This window comes from Macaca nemestrina, chromosome 1 (assembly GCF_043159975.1).
Source record: "Macaca nemestrina isolate mMacNem1 chromosome 1, mMacNem.hap1, whole genome shotgun sequence".
NCBI lineage: Eukaryota > Metazoa > Chordata > Mammalia > Primates > Cercopithecidae > Macaca > Macaca nemestrina.
The window spans coordinates 15,653,097-15,670,774 of record NC_092125.1 but is presented as its reverse complement, the minus strand read 5'-3'; the positions used below and the strand labels follow the sequence as shown (position 1 = coordinate 15,670,774).

Here is a 17,678-nt window from a genome sequence, read left to right as displayed (position 1 = left end):
TGACCTTAAAAATCTTTCATGATGGGTACTGCAAGACATTGTCAATCAGAACAGACATCAGCCACCAGCAGCTACTCCCATTTGTTAAGACAAGTATCATCCATGACATACCAGGGTGCGTGTGTGTGCCAACATCTATTGTCTGTGTGATTTCAGAAAGGAATGAGATTCCTTTCTATGTTAAATGGAGTTAGCATAGGCCAAGAGGAGAGAGGAAAGAGATGAAAAGGTGAGGGAGATGGCGTCCAGCCAAGTCTGGAGCTGCACAGGCTACAGGGCATTGCCACTCTTTGTTCATTACAATGATTTCCATATTTTTGATGCGTTTAGCTCTTCATGGTGCTTTCATCCTATCTCATTTTATCCTTTAAGTCAAATATAGCAATATTCTTACTTTATAGATTAAGTAGTAGACTGGAAAGGTGAGATTATAAAGGTGTCTTTTAATTCTCAAGTCAAATACCTTCTTCCTCTGTAAGAGGCCTTGGAAATAAACATGTGTCTCAGATTCTGGATTAAGAATCTTGAGAATCTTGCCCTTACACTTGCCCTTACATTCTTGAATGGAAGAATTCCATCTTCCATTCAAGGAATTGAAAGACATTTCCTTTCAATTTCCTGCTGCAGTAAATTTGTCTTTGCTTCTTCTGCCAGCCCCTGTGAGCTCTATCCTTGGATCAGTCCTCACAGTCTGATTGCCTTGCTTCCTCTAGGTGTTGGCTCTGATCCTGACCTTGGCCTCAGCTCAGTTTTAGATGATCCTCCCAAGGATGCAATCTTAGTCAGTACCTGTTTTTAGTACTATTGACATTCCTGTGTCAATCTTATTGCTCAGTGATTTTTGCTTCTCTACATGACTCAAAAAAAGCACCTTACTCTTCCTTTTATCATGGGCATATTTACTTTTTTGTTTTTTGCCAGTTGGGAATATGAAGCTTTGTGTAATTCATTTTTCTCAGATCTTTTCAGTCTGAGAGTCAAAACAGAGTCCCAATTACAGTTGTAACCACCAAAAAGACTGCCTTCCTTGCAAAGACCTGCTCCTATTTGGATCTATTTGTAGGAGGCCTCAGAGGGTGTCTCACTTAAGCTTCCATATGACATCTGTTAATTTTTTTCCTCTCCTTTTCTATACTCTGCCTGCCCCTGTTTTAATATGTCTACAGCTGGGTATATCAAAGATTATATACTTTGTGAGAATGGCCATGTCTGGTCAACATCAAGGGTGCTATTATATATGTCAAAGACACTCTCACCACCACCCCAACTTCTTTCAAAGCTTCTTTTTACCACTTCTGTCTTAGAATGCTCAGCTGCTATTTCAACATGCTTTAGATTGGGTAAGATTGAGTAATGACAAGCAATGAAGTTTGTTTCTCACAGTTCTGGAGGCTAGGAAGTCCAAGATCAAAGTTATAGCAGATTTGGTGTCTAGTGAGGGTTCATTTCCTGATTCATAGATGGTGCTTTCTCTCTGTGTCCTCATGTGGAAGAAGGGGCAAATAAGCTCTCTCAGGCCTCTTTGATGAGGGCATTTATCCTATTAATGAGCACTCTATCCACATGATTTAAAAGTCCCCATCTCTTAAAACTATTGTATTGGGGATTAGGCTTCAATATATGAACTTGGGGGTGACACAAACATTCAGACCATAGCAATTTTAACTACATTTGCTGCGTCTTACTACTACTGAAGCTGTTTTTCCAGATTCCTGTTTGCAGGCTCTGACCTATGACAGTCGTGTGCTGTGGATATGTCCCTGCAGGGATGCTGCTTTCAATGTGCTGAGGCACTCGAGGTGCTAGTGGCCGTATCCTATAAAGGCTCCATGGGGCCAGCTATTTTCTGGTATAACAGGAAAATCTTCTTCCTCCTTTTTTTTTTTTTTTTTTTTTTTTTGAGATGGAGTCTTGCTCTGTTGCCCAGGCTGGAGTGCAGTGGTGCCATCTAGGCTCACTGCAACCTCTGCCTTCCGGGTTCAAGCAATTGTCCTGCCTCAGCCTCCCGGGTAGCTGGGACTACAGGCATGAGTCACCACGCCTGGCTAATTTTTTTGTATTTTTAATGAAGACGGGGTTTCACCATATTGGTCAAGCTGGTCTCCAACTCCTGACCTCAAATGATCCGCCTGCCTCGGCCTCCCAAAGTGCTGGAATTATAGGTGTGAGCCAGTGCACACCTGGCCTTTCCTCCACTTTTATGCTGATCTCTGTTAACTCTCTGGACTTCAGAAACTGGGAAGTTCTTGAATCACGTACAATCAGAAAATCTACACTATGGGTTTAGAATCTTCAGAGACTCAACAATGTTAGACTCACTCTTGCGTTTTCATTTTCTTTTTTCCTCCCTCCCTCCCTCCCTCCTTGGTGTCAATATTTATTTCCACCCATTTCAAAGCCCCACATCTCTCTCTTTCTATTGCTTTCATTCCCACTTGCTATGAAGGTATTTCCTTCATGGGGAATGTGAGGAGTTTGTTGAGAAATGGCCTGCTATTGACCCAGGCTTACATCATCATCGTAGCCTGGCAACCTCAGAGGCGGGATACCGCTTTTTGTCTTTCAAAGCAATGTGGGTGCCGCCATATTGTGGGTGGGATCCCTGTGCCCCGGGTCCCCTGTGCCTCGAGTTCCGGGGCAGCCGACTGTGCCACCCTCACCCTCACGCAACCAGGCAGGACCACTTCCAGGTCTGGAGCCTCCACCGCTCCAGACTCTGGCCCCTCGTCACTGCTGTCACCCGCTGCTTCTGCAGGGAGAGCATGGGGAGGAGGCGGACAGTCCCTGGAGCCCTGCACCCTGCGGGCCACTGTGATGGGGCCGGGCTGAGTCTCCTGCTGGTGGGGGAGCAGAGCAGTCGGGTATGGAAGGGGCAGGCAGAGAGGGGCCCTGAGGCAGAGCTGGGCCCGGAGTGGTGCCACCCTTGCACACGGAGCGTGGGGGCCGGCAGGAGGTGGAGCTGGGGCCGCGTTTCAGGGGCTAGGAGTTGGAAGTGGGAGGGGCTCCCACTTCGGGAACCAGGGAGCCGCCAGCTACCGCACCCACAAACGGTTCTGAGCCTTGGGAGAAAGCTCTGGCGGGGCAACCCAGGGCCAAGTCCTCAGGGTCTGCCCCACATTGGGGTGACTACCAAGCCTGAAGCTTCCAAAGGCCGGACTGGTGCCCACGATGGGCTCCCAGAGGCACCCCCCAGGCAGAGTTGCGAGCCGGGTGAGGGGGATCCCCAGGCCTCCTCTAAGCCCAGGACACAGGAAGAACTCACAGTGACATCACCCCTCCCCCAGATGCCAGCTCAGGCCCAGGGATGACCTCGAGCTCCCACCCCAGGCTGCATAAAGGTGTGGCCAGGTCTGCACGCTCCAGGGAGCTGGCAGAGCGGGGGACAAGTGGGAGCCCTGTCCCTTTCCAGTTGGTGGGGTGGGAACTCCCTGGGTGCTGCTACAGCCACCCTGCCATGGCTCCAGACCCGGGCATCTCTGTGCTCTTGGGGGCTTGGGAAGGCCCCCTTGCCTTCAACGGGCTCAGAAGTGGCTGCTCCCACTGCCTGGCCCAGTTCTTGGTGCCTGCCGTGATCTCCGAGCAAAGTTGGGAGCTGAGCCTGTGCACTATTGCAGCCCAGCTGGGTTCACACACTCGGGGCAGTGCTGCCATGCCAGTCCCCTGCCACCTCAGCCCCTATGGACTTCAGGCACTGACAAGCATGGGAGGGAGGCCAAGGGGGCCCTGGGGACAGCCCCACACTGGCCTTCAGGCACCCGTTGGCATCAACAGCCTGGGTGCCATGAACCGCAGCAGGAGGCAGACAGGCTCCTGGGCAGAATGGGCTGGTCTCCAGAGAGGCCCCACCTTCAAGCAGGGAGGACCTGAAGCCTGGGAGCCAGGCCACCAGTCTGGTGGACCAGAGGGGGATCTTATGGTGCTTTTCCCTGTGCCCACTCATGGCTGCCCATGGACAAATCAGCATGCACTTCCTCCCCTCTGAGGCCCATAAAATCCCCCAGACTCAGCCAGACTCAAGCAGAGGATGGAGAGACAACAGGGAGATGACTGGCAGACCAGCTGCAGAGAGGAGCTCCCCTTTCTCCTGAGAGTTGAACACTTGTTGGGACACCCTGGCTAGGGGGAGAAGCTGCCCACTATCAGTCTCCTCTGAGCTGTTCTATTGCTCAATATAGCTCCTCTTCATTTTGCCCACTCTCCACTTGTTTGCATACCTTATTCTTTCTGGTCAAGGGACAAGAACTTGGGAATTGCCAAATGGTGAGGCTAAAACAGCTGTAACACAAACAGGGCTGAAACATGCCCCTTGCTTGCTCTGTTGCAGGTGAAGAGAAGGAGAGAAATGATGCAGCCCTTCAGGGATCCCAGCCCTGGGAGCTCCCAAAGCCAGGTCTGTAACTCCCTCTTTGGGGCCCTGTGGTTCCTGTTGTCTCCAAGTTTCCGGGCACCACTGCATTCCCTGGTGCTAGCCAGGGAAGCTGCTTGTGGTGCGCCTGGTCCAGCTGCAGTCTCACAGAGGGTGGGCACCCATCCCAGCACCTGGAGCTGCCTGCCCCGTGGCAGCAGCTGGCATGTCTGACTGTGTGCAGTGGCTGGATCCCACACTCGCTCACACACCCCTCGCTGTTCCATGCCTGACTCCCGCTTGGAGTCGTGGGGTCCAGGCTGGTGGCCTGAGCTGAGTGTGGCCTGCCAGGCCAAGTGGGTCAAATGAGCTCAGTGGGCCCGAGCAAAACTCAGGCAAAGGTGCCACCAGCCACAGAGGTTTGCGGCCAGAAAAGCCACACCCCAAAGAACCTGTAACAATATGTAAAATCTCATCAAAGATACTGTTTGATACAGTTTGGGTCAGGTGCTTTTGCTTGCATCAATCATAGTGGCCCAAGGATAAGATATTGAAATGGAAAGCACCATTAAACCCTCACAAAAGAGAGGGTAAGAAAAATTCCACAAAGAAGGACAGGTACTGCTATCAGAAGATGAAAGTAAGGGATGCCAGGCAGAAAAAAAGCAATAAATGCTCAGTTAAAAAAAAATAAATGTCTTACAGAGCTTTTGGTGAGAAAAATTGTAAGTTTTTATTTGCTGCTCATCTCTCTCTAAAACTCAAAGATGAATCCATGGAGGTAGGTCAAAAGAACAGTTTGGTAGCTGACTCTACTGAGTCTCCAGTCCCGTACTGTGACCAAGACTCTAATATTAGACATTGCTGTGTACCAACTCTTTTTCTGGATGTATTCTTTCTCAGGAGATTCTTTCATCTTCCACCCCGTAAACCCATGGTAGCCATCCCAACACCAGCCCTATAAACAAACATGCTCAGTGTGTCTAAATCCTAAAATGAGTACTTCTTAGGACGGTGGAAGATGTGTAATATCTTGCTTTTTCCATAATTATAATGGGAAGAATTATAATATCTATCAATGTCTAGGGTTCTTGTTACTATTAATTGCTCAGAGCTTTTGTAAAGTGTTTCAAGGTTATTTCAAATGGGGATGATGTAAGTAGGAAATATCTAATTACTATATATCATATTATTTTTGTCCCGTTAAAGAAATTTGTGAATGTCTCAATATTTTGTATAATGTCACATTTTATTAAAATGCCATGAAAACAAACATTCTCTTTTTAAATCAAGAGGAATAAAGAGAACTATTATATTTCCGGGATTATTTCTATATAGTGCTTACTGAAAGAAAACACATGGGACAGAGGACATTTAGAGATTCTTCCCCTCATTATACCAAACCCTAAATTTATCTTGCCACATTGAAACATTTTATCTGGATCGTCCCATTTCTTTCTAAATCTTTCATTATCAAAATTTTGAGCAAAAAGAAAAATTATCTGTACATAGCCTATGTAAAAACACAATCATAGCATGCTTTTACACAGCTCAGTAAGGAAAGTACTCAGTGTTGATAATTTAGTTTTTAATTCTTATTTTGGTTTCCTTTGTTTATGGAAACAAATCAAGCATGGCAATTATTGAATCTCAAATTTCTACCCCACTTTCAACCTCTCCTTCATCTCTTGGTTGTATAACCTGTTCTCTCCCCAGCATCTCCATTCGGCATCACAATAGATCCCACAAATAGAAGTCTTGATTCTTCCTACCAAAACATGCCCAAGAATCCAAATTCTATCACCTGTTAAGCTATCTCTCAGTTTGAACTCTATCTCCTCACATTTGTTTAGCCAGCGGGTCCCTGTTAGGCTTTGCCAGGAGGGGGCGCTAGAGAAAAAACTTTAACTCTGGAGAAGACAGAAGGAACTTGCTCCTCCTTCCTTTTGAGTTTCTTCCTGGTTTACTTTCTCTTCTTGTTTTAACTTCCTGTTCCTGTCAATCTGACCCTGGCAATGCTTTTCCACCTGGCAGTAGTGGTTCATCCTGATACCAGTAGTGATCACAGCTTTTCCCAGCTTTTATTATGCCTTCTTGGAGAAGCCAACATCACCAGTCACCTGGCACCCCCTTCTCAGAGGTCTTGGTCCCGGCTCTGCAAGGCTTTTCTTCTAAGCTGAGAGACAATAGCACCAGCTGAGCAGTGCCCCCTTCTCATCTTACTTTCAGCTACATTGGACCCACTTCCACGCTTCTGAGTATTCATAATTCCAACCCCTTCTGTTTGTTTTCCCATCCCTGGGAGTGGTGGTTGCTTCCTGCAGTTGCTACCTCAGTGATACCATGGTGTTCACTTTGCCTAAGTTATTTTTTAATACTAAATTTTATATTAAATAATCTCTGTTAAAGTAACAGGTATGGTTTCTTCCTCCTAACTGAATCCTGACTGATACAGTCCCCATCTTGGTGAAACAAACCATCATCCACCCATTTGCTCATGCCAAATATTTAGAAATCATCTTTGATTTCTCTTTCTCTTATACCACACTGTCAATCCACTAGCAAATCCTTAAAGATCTACCTCCGGAGTACATCTTGCACTTGAGCACTTCTTGTCACCTCCTTTTCTACCACCTTTATCTAAGATGCCATTATTCCTTACCTGGATTATTGTTGTAGCCCCTACCTGATTTTCTGAATCTGCCCTTACCCCTGATTGTGTATGTGTCAGAGGGAGTGATCTGTTGAATACTTAAATCTGATGATGTTACTCTTCTAAACTCAGCTCTCAATGACTTACCATTACACTTAAAAAAAAATCCAAACTCTCTGCCCAGGCCTGCAAGGTCTTAAGTGATCTGGCCCTGACACTCTCTCTGACCTCATCTTCTGGACATCACATAATGGCTTTATAGCAGAGTCATTATGCTGCCTCCTAGGTAAGGCTGAGAGAGTTGACTTCCAAAGCCCCCCCTCCCTCGGTTGCCCCCTCTGTATGCTGGCCTCTCTGCTTCTTGTGCTGCATTTTTCCTGCCCTTCAGGGGCAAAACTTTCCTGTCTCAGAACACTCGCCCTGATAAATGAGTTTGAGTTGTATCACGTATACATTAGTGGGTTCTGCTTGCAACATTATTATTAATATTAATTCTTTAAAAAAGACATTTTAGAGATAATACTTTTAATCCCCAAAGTTATTCTAATGGTGGAAATAAAAGACTTCCAGCAGTACCATGGTGATGAATGTCAATGGTTGTGACCATTTGAACACTCTCAAATTCATAGCATTGAGGGCTATTCCTCATTAGTTCTGGGCTCTAAATAATCAAAGTGTGGCTCATTTGATTACAAGTAACAGAAGCTGACTACTAGTAGTCTAAGGGACAAAATGTATACATATATTCTTTGACAGAATAGTGGCATATTCACTGAATTCAGGAAAGAAGTGAGCAACTCAACCGTGTTGGGAAGAGTAAAAGCAGGTTCTTCCCAGGAAGTCAGCCAGTTTGTGGACTTTTCCTCTGTAGCATTGCTATTTGCATGATTCAACCCCAGAGACCCCAATCTTTATGTGCTTTTTCATGAATTTCCAATTTTCTAGGAGAGAGAATCTGATAGAACCTGTTTCACTAGGACCAGAGATCCAAAGTGACATAGGAAGCTGTGATGGTTAATATTAAGTGTCAGCTTGACTGGATTGAGGGATGCCTGGATGGCTGGTGAAGCATTGTTTCTGGATGTGTCTGTGAGGGCGTTTCCAGAGGAGACTGGCATGCAAGTCAGTGGAAAGGGAGAAGAAGATCTGCCCATGTTGTTCAATTGAATGGGAGCTTGGTTAAAAAAAAGCAAGCAGAAGGAGGACAAGCAGTTTGCTTAGCTTCCTCTCTCTCTCTCTCTCTCCCTTCTGGAGCAAGACAACTTTTCTCCTCCTGCCCTTGGACATCAGACTCTCCATTCTTCAGCCTTTGGACCTGAGACTTGCATTAACAACCTCTGGAAGCCTCCTGGGGGCTCAGGCTTTTGGCCTCAGACTGGGGCCTGCACTGCTGGCTTCCCTGGTTTTGAGGCTTTCAAATTGGGGCTGAACTACCTACTGCCTTACCTGGGAGTGAAACTACCAACTTCTCTCATTCTCCAGCTTGCAGGTGGCCTATCATGGGACTTTGCCCTTGTAATCATGTGAGCCAATTCTCCCTAATACACTCCCTTTCATATATATACATATTCTGCCTCTCTGGAGAACTTTGACTGATACAGAAGCCATGGCTCATGCAGGGCCACTCATGAATGCCAGGAGAAGTTTCCAATAGGGAGAATTATTTCAAAATGCCTCTCTGAAATCATACCAACTTATGGTTTGATTCAGACCATAATCAAACAGTCGGGCCACCGACTCCACATAAACCTTTCTTCTCGTATATCCAAAGATGTCTTTGCCTAACATAATCTAGTTATTGCACATAAAATCACAAGTTGCACATCATTTCCTCAACCTGAGACAACTCAAAGTCACAACCAGCTGTTGCCTCCAGGTGCATCAATGTCACTAGACTCCTGTGCTCCTAGGCCAGGATCTCAATTGGATATGAACTCTGCTAGTTCCATTATGATTCTGTTTAAAATCACTATAACTCTGGAATAAAGAGTACATTTAACAGTAAACGAGAGAAAGAGATGAAGATGAAAGAAAAAAAATCATGATAATTTCTGCTTAATATAATGGAGGTAGTGGCTGGGCGTGGTGGCTCACGCCTGTAATCCCAGCACTTTGGGAGGTCAAGGCTGATGGATCACTTGAGGTCAGGAGTTTAAGACCAGCCTGACCAACATGGCAAAACCCCATCTCAACTAAAATTACAAAAATTAGCTGGGCATGGTGGTGAGCGCCTGTAATCCCAACCTGGGAGGCTGAGGCAAGAGAATTGCTTGACCCTGGGAGGTGGAGGTCGCAGTGAGCAGAGATCATGCCACTGCACTCCAGCCTGGGCAACAGAGGGAGACCCTGTCTCAAAAAATAAATAATTAATTTTAAAAATAAAATACAATGGAGGTAGTAATTGTGCATGCCTCAGAGACTGCATGAACAAGCAAAGGAATAGTAGGGGAGGCCAGAAAGCAGTCATTTCTTTTTTTTTTTTTTTTTTTTTGAGATAGAGTCTTGCTCTGTTGCCCAGGTTGGCGTGCTGTGGCACCACCTCCACTCACTGCAAGCTCTGCCTCCCGGGTTCATGCCATTCTCCTGCCTCAGCCTCCCGAGTAGCTGGGACTACAGGTGCCTGCCACCACCCCCGGCGAATTTTTTGTATTTTTAGTAGAGACGGGGTTTCACCGTGTTAGCCAGGATGGTCTTGATCTCCTGACCTTGTGGTCCCCCCACCTCAGCCTCCCAAAGTGCTGGGATTACAGGTGTGAGGCACCGCGCCCGGCCAAGCAGTCATTTCTTCAATGGGCCATGAGGTCATAGCAGGTGTTTACAATTTCCCTCCTCTACTCTCTGGTCCATGTTGCCAATACCTCTGATCCAGAATCAAGGATTGACAGAACAACAACTTGGACTAGGTTCACATTTACTTTTCCTTTGATTTACTCCTAATGCAATGCAAGAATATGCATGAGATGAGGAATTAAGTGGGAAATCAAGGCTCTCCTTTGCCTCTTTATTACTCTCATGGAGGTCTCACTGAAATTTGGCGGTCTAGATGGTGAATATAGAAGGAAAGTTAGCCATGTTAGATGGTAAGCTCAATGCCTTTATACTCGTGGTCATATATCAGCAACCAAAGTGATTTTTAGTTCAATGTGAAATAAAATATCATATGATGTAAATATATAACACTAGGACATTCTCCCCTTATCTGCTCCAAAGCAGAGGCCTGTGAGTTTTCCACTTATATTCATAAAAGAGCTTCCTATGGATAGTTCTAACCTTAGTGGGCTTCAACTTAACTCGTATCTAATTAGTCAGCCTTTTCTGCCAATGGAATTAACACAAAACTTTACACCCAAGATATCTGAGCATTTGATGATTCTGCCTGTGTGTGTAGAGTGGTTTTCTACTAACGTGACATGAAATACAAGGATCACTTCAAGTTTCTTTATTTTTTGTTTTTAGGGACAGAATCTCACTCTGTCACCCAGGGTGGAGTGCAGTGGGTTGATCATAGCTCACTGCAGTTATGATCCTTCAACTCCTGGACTCAAGCAATCCTCCCACCTCTTAAATTTTGTAGTGAAAGGGAATTGCCATGTTGCCCAGACTGGTCTTGAACTCATGGCTCAAGCAATCCTCCCACCTAGGCAAATCAAAGTGCTGGGATTGTAGGCATGAGCCACTGAGTCCAGCCCACTTCAAGTTTCAACTATACTTCCCAGTGTGGCTTCATCTCCAATGCTGACTTTAATGACTGATAGTCAAAGGCCAACATCCCATCAAACCAGTAACATTTTTTTTTCTGATTCTCTTAGTCATATTAAGATATTAAGAACTTTTATTGAGATGGCATTCTCAGCTTCCAGTTCATTGAGACTTTTATATGGAGTGCTTTTTTTCTTCTTCTTCTTTTTTAAATTAAGAGATGGAATCTCACTCTGTTGCCAAGGCTGGAGTACAGTGTCACAGTCATGGCTTACCACAGGCTCAAATTCCTGGGCGTAAGTGATCCTCCCACCTCAGCTACCCACGTAGCTGTGACTACAAGTGTGTACCACTATACTTGACTAAATTTTTCCTTAGTTTTTGTAGAGATAGGCTCTCCCTATGTTGGCCAGGCTGGTCTTTAACTTCTGACCTTAAGTGATCCTCCTTCATTGACCTCCCAAAGTGTTGAGGTTATAGGCATGAGCCACTGCACCCAGCCTGGAGTACTTTTCAATTGTATCCTAGATGTAATGAATGCTGTGTTGTGAAGGCCTGTATTCTGTTACATTCCTTTAAAGAATGTTGTTGTTGTCATTGTTGTTGTTTGAATAGACAACTAACTGTGTTGGACTCAAGTTGTAAATTAGGTAGCAGCTCAACTCTTAGTTCAACTCTTTAGTCCTTAACTAAGGAACTGGAAGCCTCTTGCTGTCATGTGTATTCAGGAGTCAACCAGAGACTTAGAAAAATTTCATATACTTGGTGTCTCCCTCTCTGCCCTTTGCTCTCCAGAGTTTTCTCCTCACTTTATAGTGGATATGAGTGTCCTAAACTGTGGTCCCTGGTTTCTTAAGCCACAAAGACTGTGGGCTTTTTTCTGGGTGTTAGTTGCCCTATGCAGCACCAGCTGTAGCCTGACATTAGGCTAAGAGCCATTTCAAAATGAGAAACTGACCCCATGCCATTTCCTTCTTTCAACTATTGGCTTCTCTTCAGAAGCTGCCTGATTTTATTTACTCTCCAAAGTACTCAGGTCGTTATTTTATTGTTTTTTTTTTTGAGATGGAGTCTCGCTCTGTCACCCAGGCTGGAGTGCAGTGGTGCAATCTCAGCTCTGCAACCTCCACCTCCCAGGTTCAAGCAATTCTCCTGCCTCAGCCTCCTGAGTAGCTGGAACTACAGGCACCTGCCACCATGCCCAGCTAATTTTTGTATTTTTATTAGAGATGGGGTTTCACCATATTGACCAAGCTGGTCTCGAATGCCTGACCTCGTGATCCACCCTCCTTGGCTTCCCAAAGTGCTGGGATTACAGACCTGAGTCACTGCGCCTGGCCAGTTGTTATTTTTATGTTGCATCTGGTGTTGATAATTGCCATCTTTAAGCATAGGAAGTAACTTCCAGACCATCAGTGGAGCTGACTGCTTTGGTTTTAATTATGCTGTATCACTTATTACCTGTGTGAACTTAGCCAATTTACTTAATTTGGCCATGTCTTAGTTTCCTTATTTATAAAATGGAAAAAAATATTATCCATATTTAGGGTTATGGGAAGAATTATATGCATAATTCATATAAAATGCTTGGGAAAATTATTGTTGAATATCTGAGAATGTTATTTTTATGCCATTTTTGAGATTTCTCCTAATACATTTAGCTGTTTCCTCAATGAATAATAATTGTGATTCATTTCAAATTTTCAGGCAATCTAACATCTTGGATCGCACTAGATGAAATTCACTAATAAATTTTCACAAATGTATTACGCTGCAACTTTTAAATCATCATTCTCATTTCAGGTGATGTTTTCCTCATTACTCAAGTATTAAATTATATTGTATCTTATTTCCAGTCCCCCAGATATTGTGATTTATAACTACTGTATGAACAGTAGAATTGAATTTATAGTTTTTTTCCCAAGTTACTCTCAAACATTAATAATAGTGCTTATTATTAAGTAAAAAAATAATGTTCAAATTGGCCTTTTTACTCCTTAGTGTCAGTTGCTGGGAAAATATTTACTGACTGCTTACTATTTCCAAGAACAAAAATGATAAGAGTGTGATGCCTACAAAAACCTTGTAATATTTCAGTTGATGTTCAGAACATTTATTTTATAAATTTGTCTTATTTATATTAGAGAAACTATCATCTAGAATAATATGTAAATATAATTGTATAGCAGTTCATTAGCATTCCCTATAGCATTTAGCAAAATCTTTCAGGCCAGAAATATAAATCATGTATTCCTCAAGGCATGGATAAGAAAAGCATCCTTTGTTTCAGTTAGGATTTGGAGCCAATAAATAAAAACTCTGACAACAAAGCCTTAAACAATGGGGCTTATTTTTCTCATGCATTAAAAATCTGGATGTACCAGCTTGAGGCTAGTCCAGGCTCCTAAGGTGATCAACAAAGACCCAGTCTCCTTGGATTTATCTATTCTTCCATTATGAACATGTGGTTTTTGTTTTGCTAGTCGAAGATGACTGTTACACCTCCAGAGATTGTTTGCATTCCAGGGAGACAAAGGAGGGAAAGTGAAAGACCGGGGATGTGCCAGCTGAATTGGTTCCATTTTATCAGAAAAACAATTGCTTCAAAAGACAGGCCCTCCACGCCCTCCCCAGCAACTCAGTTTAGATTTCATCAGCAATAACGGTCATAATACAAGTTAGTCTTGCAAGGTGAATATTTTAGCTGTGTACAACTCCCCAAAGAAAACTGGTATTCTGTTAATAACAATGAAAAGAAAAGATATTGGGGGGGGAGCCAAAAGGTTTCACCCACTTGTAAGCATAGCTGTGGGGCACGTGAAGATTTTCCAAGGAAATCTTGGAAATCATTTTCCAGTTTTTCAACTTCCATGGATATGGTGTGTTCTAAAAGTGATCTATCTACCAAAGCATCTGAGGTGAAGGTGTAATACCAATCCTATTTTACCGTCCCCACTTTTTAAGCAGCCCTCTTCCCACCTTGCAAAGGAACTGCATGCCTATCATCACCCTGAATTTTACTGGGGTGTATTTCCCAGGGGATATAAAAACCTCCAGGATAAAGTCCAAGAGGTAGGACAAAATAATGATATTAATAGCCTCAGTAGCCTTCTTTATTTGAAGTTGAATCATCCTGTTTGGACTTCTAGACTTTCCACATATTATGCATATTTCTGTTAAGAGCAAGTTGTGGTATTAGAAATGAGGGGTTTAGGCTTAAAATATTGTCAATGCTTGGAGTACAGCTATATTGTTGCATGGAATAGCAGAATTTTAACAACTTTTATTTGCATGTGTCCTTACGTCTTCCCTCTTTTGGTCTTTGTCAAAGAATGTACTGCTATTGAGGATGAGTCTTTGAGGGTAAAGGAAAGAGAATATAAGGAATATTGAAGGCAAGAGTATGTGACTTTTATAGCAACAAAGGTGTGTGTCTTCATCTAAATTATTTATTTACCTATCTATCTTAGAAATATAATTTAGAAGTAAGATGGTTATCAAAGGAGTGCATATTAATAATGTTTATTTGAATTGAAAATAAAGGAATATTTTTCTGACAAAAGTTGTTCTGCCTTTTGCTCATTCATTTGACAATGGGGATTGGATTTGGCAATTAGATTATATAGTGAACATTTTCCACGTTTCCAGTTAGGTCAGTCTGAAGCTCCAGGGTTTTAAAGACAATATTTTAAAAATACATTGTAAATATTTTATTTGAAAATATTTACAGTGATGTTTTGAGATGAACAAAATTTCAACTTTCCCAAACTTTCTGTATATAGTAAGTTCAGTAAGTGTCTCTAAGTAAAAGAATAACATTTCTAATCAATTAGTAATCAATTGATAAGGCAAGGTAAGTCCTATTTGCTGTAGTACCAAAGAGTAAGAAAGTGAATGACTCCAAAGACTACAGTTAAACGCTTTCATGAGTCTGGTGATTTCTAGTACTTGGTTTACAAGAAAATTATAGGTGCAATGAATTAACATGACAGCTAATCCTTAAAAGAATAAATAAAAAGGTTGATCACTTTGTTACTTCTGGTATTCAAATCAGAAGGATGTATTTTTTAAAAAGACTGATATTGTTGTATTTTAGAAAGCTCCTTCTATTCCCATCTACTTATATCTGTGTTTCTTAGTATTTGCATAAGAAGCATTAAAAATTGGAATAGAACTGATGGTGAATGCTGTTTCACACTAACAATAGATAATATTCTCCCCTGGAAATATAAACTACTCTTTAAAAAGCCCCACTCATCTCATTTATTTATTTTTATTTCAATAGCTTTTGAGGTACAAGTGTTTTTTTTTTGTTACATGGATTAATTATATAGTGGAGAATTCTGAGATTTTAGTGCACCTATCACCTTAGTAGTGTACATCGTACCTAATGTGTAGTATTCTATACCAAGCTCCCCTCCCATTCCCCCCTTTTGGAGTCTCTAAAGTCCATTATATTCTTCCGTATGCCTTTGCGTACTCACAGCTTAGCTCCCACTTACAAGTGAGAACGTATGGCTTCTGGTTTTCTACTCCTGTGTTACTTCACTTAGAATAATGGCCTCCATCTCCATCCCAGTTGCACCACTCATTTCATTTAAAAAGGGATTTCTAATGTTAAACCAAAATTATGGAAGACCATTGTTTTATACTGAGCTCTCGCCAGACCAGACCAAACCAAAATGGAGTCACTCATGCTAAATGCCACATAATCAAACTGAAATTTTAAGGAAATAGGCAGACCTCCAAACAGACTGTTTTTTTCCTGAAAACAGGAGACTCAAGTCTACTTGAGTCACCATAATAAGGAAGTCTTCTCTGGACTAATCTGTACGAAAAAAGTGTCCTAATGTTAACCAATCAGCTATTTTTTTTTTTTTTTTTTTTTGAGGCAGGGTCTGGCTCTGTTGCTCAGGTTGGAGTACAGTGGTATGATCTCGGCTCACTGTAACCTGTGCCTCCCAGGTTCAAGCGATCTTCCCACCTCAGCCTCCAGAGTCACCACCACCACACCCAGCTAATTTTTGTATTTTTAGTAGAGACGGGGTTTCACCATGTTGACCAGGCTGGTCTCGAACTCCTGAGCTCAAGCAATCTGTGTGCCTCAGCCTGCCAAAGAGCTGGGATTACAGGCGTAAGCCACCGTACCCAGCCCCCATCAGCTTTTTTTCCCTATTGTTCTGTTTCCTTGTTCTAACCCTACAAGATCCAGTGTTCTGGAATCCCACCTTACAAAACCCCATGTTTGCCCAGTGGGAGCTCTCATTCCATTTTATAGACTGGATGCTGCCCCGTTTGTAAATCATGAACAAACAGCAATTCAATATGTAACTAAATTTGTTATAATTTTGTCTTTTGACACTAATATTTATATTTTCTATTTAGTAATTATCAAAATGTACATTATATTATTTTGACTGATATTGTACTATTAATACAAATGAATCCAGAAGAAATTTTTTTTTTTTAAGTTAGAGCCTATGGTCACCAGTGTTTTAAAAAATACACACACATATGTATATTTTTTGTATGTTGAAGGATATCAAATTGCCCCGATATTTAGAATTCATTGGATATATGGTATCCATATTCTATTGGATATAATTAAAATTATAATTTTATCTTATTTTTATTTAGTATTTTTATTGGGCTTGTATAAATTATGTATCAGATGCTGTGTAAATAGTGTAGGAAATACAGAGAAAGGTAAAATTGTATCACAGTAGATTATATCTGACTCATTTTTGCCATGATGTGCAAAGATGAGGTATGTCTAATAATATTTAGTCAATGCCTACCTTAATACTCTGTAATTTGATATTTAATAAAGGACCTGTCGTAGAAATGATAATGAAGAAGGTAGTGGCTTGAGGATAGCTAAGATGTAGGCTAAATCATGCTATCTCCTCTGGAAAGAAAGATTGCTTCTACCATGAGCTGCGTGTAAGACCAAGTGTAATGGTGGACATGGATGCTTCTCTGTCTACCAGGCACCTATAATGCGTCTGGGAAGATAAAGCATATACATGCCAAACTATGTGGAGAGCTAGAGCACTAGCCATAGCAAGCCAAATCCTATGCTAAAAACTTACATTTTAAGAAATAAAAAGAAAGCAGTTCTGATAGCTGGTAGCTGGCCTGGTAATCACAGCTAGACCCTGGTGTTCTCCTGTTAATAATATAAACAATTTCACAGAGCACTAACTAACATCAAAGTCACTCCATGGCCATGATGCTGTGAGACAAGAGTCCTGCATAATTATACCCCCGCAAAGACAGAAACAAGAACACAATGCAAACGGTGAAAATGACCGAACATTCTTTCCTCCCAACTGAGAGGAGTGACTCCTGCTTTTTAACCTCTTTCGTCTCCAGTTGAGTCTTGTTCAACCTACCTTCTAGATAAAACATGCAAGCTACCCACTCAAAATTGTTCCTGCTTTCTGACAGCATCCAGTCCTGAGCAATCACCCACTCCCTTAAGCCCTCCCCAAATCACCCAACACAACTAAACTGAATCCCTTAGTGTTATAGGAGTTATTAAGAAATTATTTTAGGCAGACAGACAGGAAAAGGAGTCCTTGGGAAGTCTTATTTCTTTTAAAGCAGCTGCAGAAACTTCTTGTCTAGCAGGAAAGACCTAGCTCTTAGAGCCGGGCGCACAAGCTTTGATAGGCAAATGCCAGCCATTAGAAACTAGGTCCACCCAAACATGGCGATTCCTACCCTCTTCTTCCTTCCCGGGACATGTGCGTGGCAGCATGGCGGTCCCCACATATCCCCATGGTGGGTAGAACATCATGGCGCCCTGCATTTGCATATTAAAAGACTAGGTTGGGAGGGCCAGTTTTTTCACAGCTGCGTGAGTGACATGCCTGTTCAAACCAATCCCCTAAGTCCTGTGCAAATCAGACATCACCTCCTCCAGCCCCCTCACATAAGAGCCACTTTTTTGCCCCATGCGGGGTTTCCTCTCTCGGC

General features: G+C 42.8%; 1 long non-coding RNA gene across 1 annotated transcript in view; it reads right to left on the bottom strand.

The window, feature by feature from the left end:
• The window catches only part of LOC139357414 (uncharacterized), a 71,226-nt gene that overhangs the window by 15,583 nt on the left and 37,965 nt on the right, over positions 1-17,678 (bottom strand). The window lies entirely within an intron of this gene.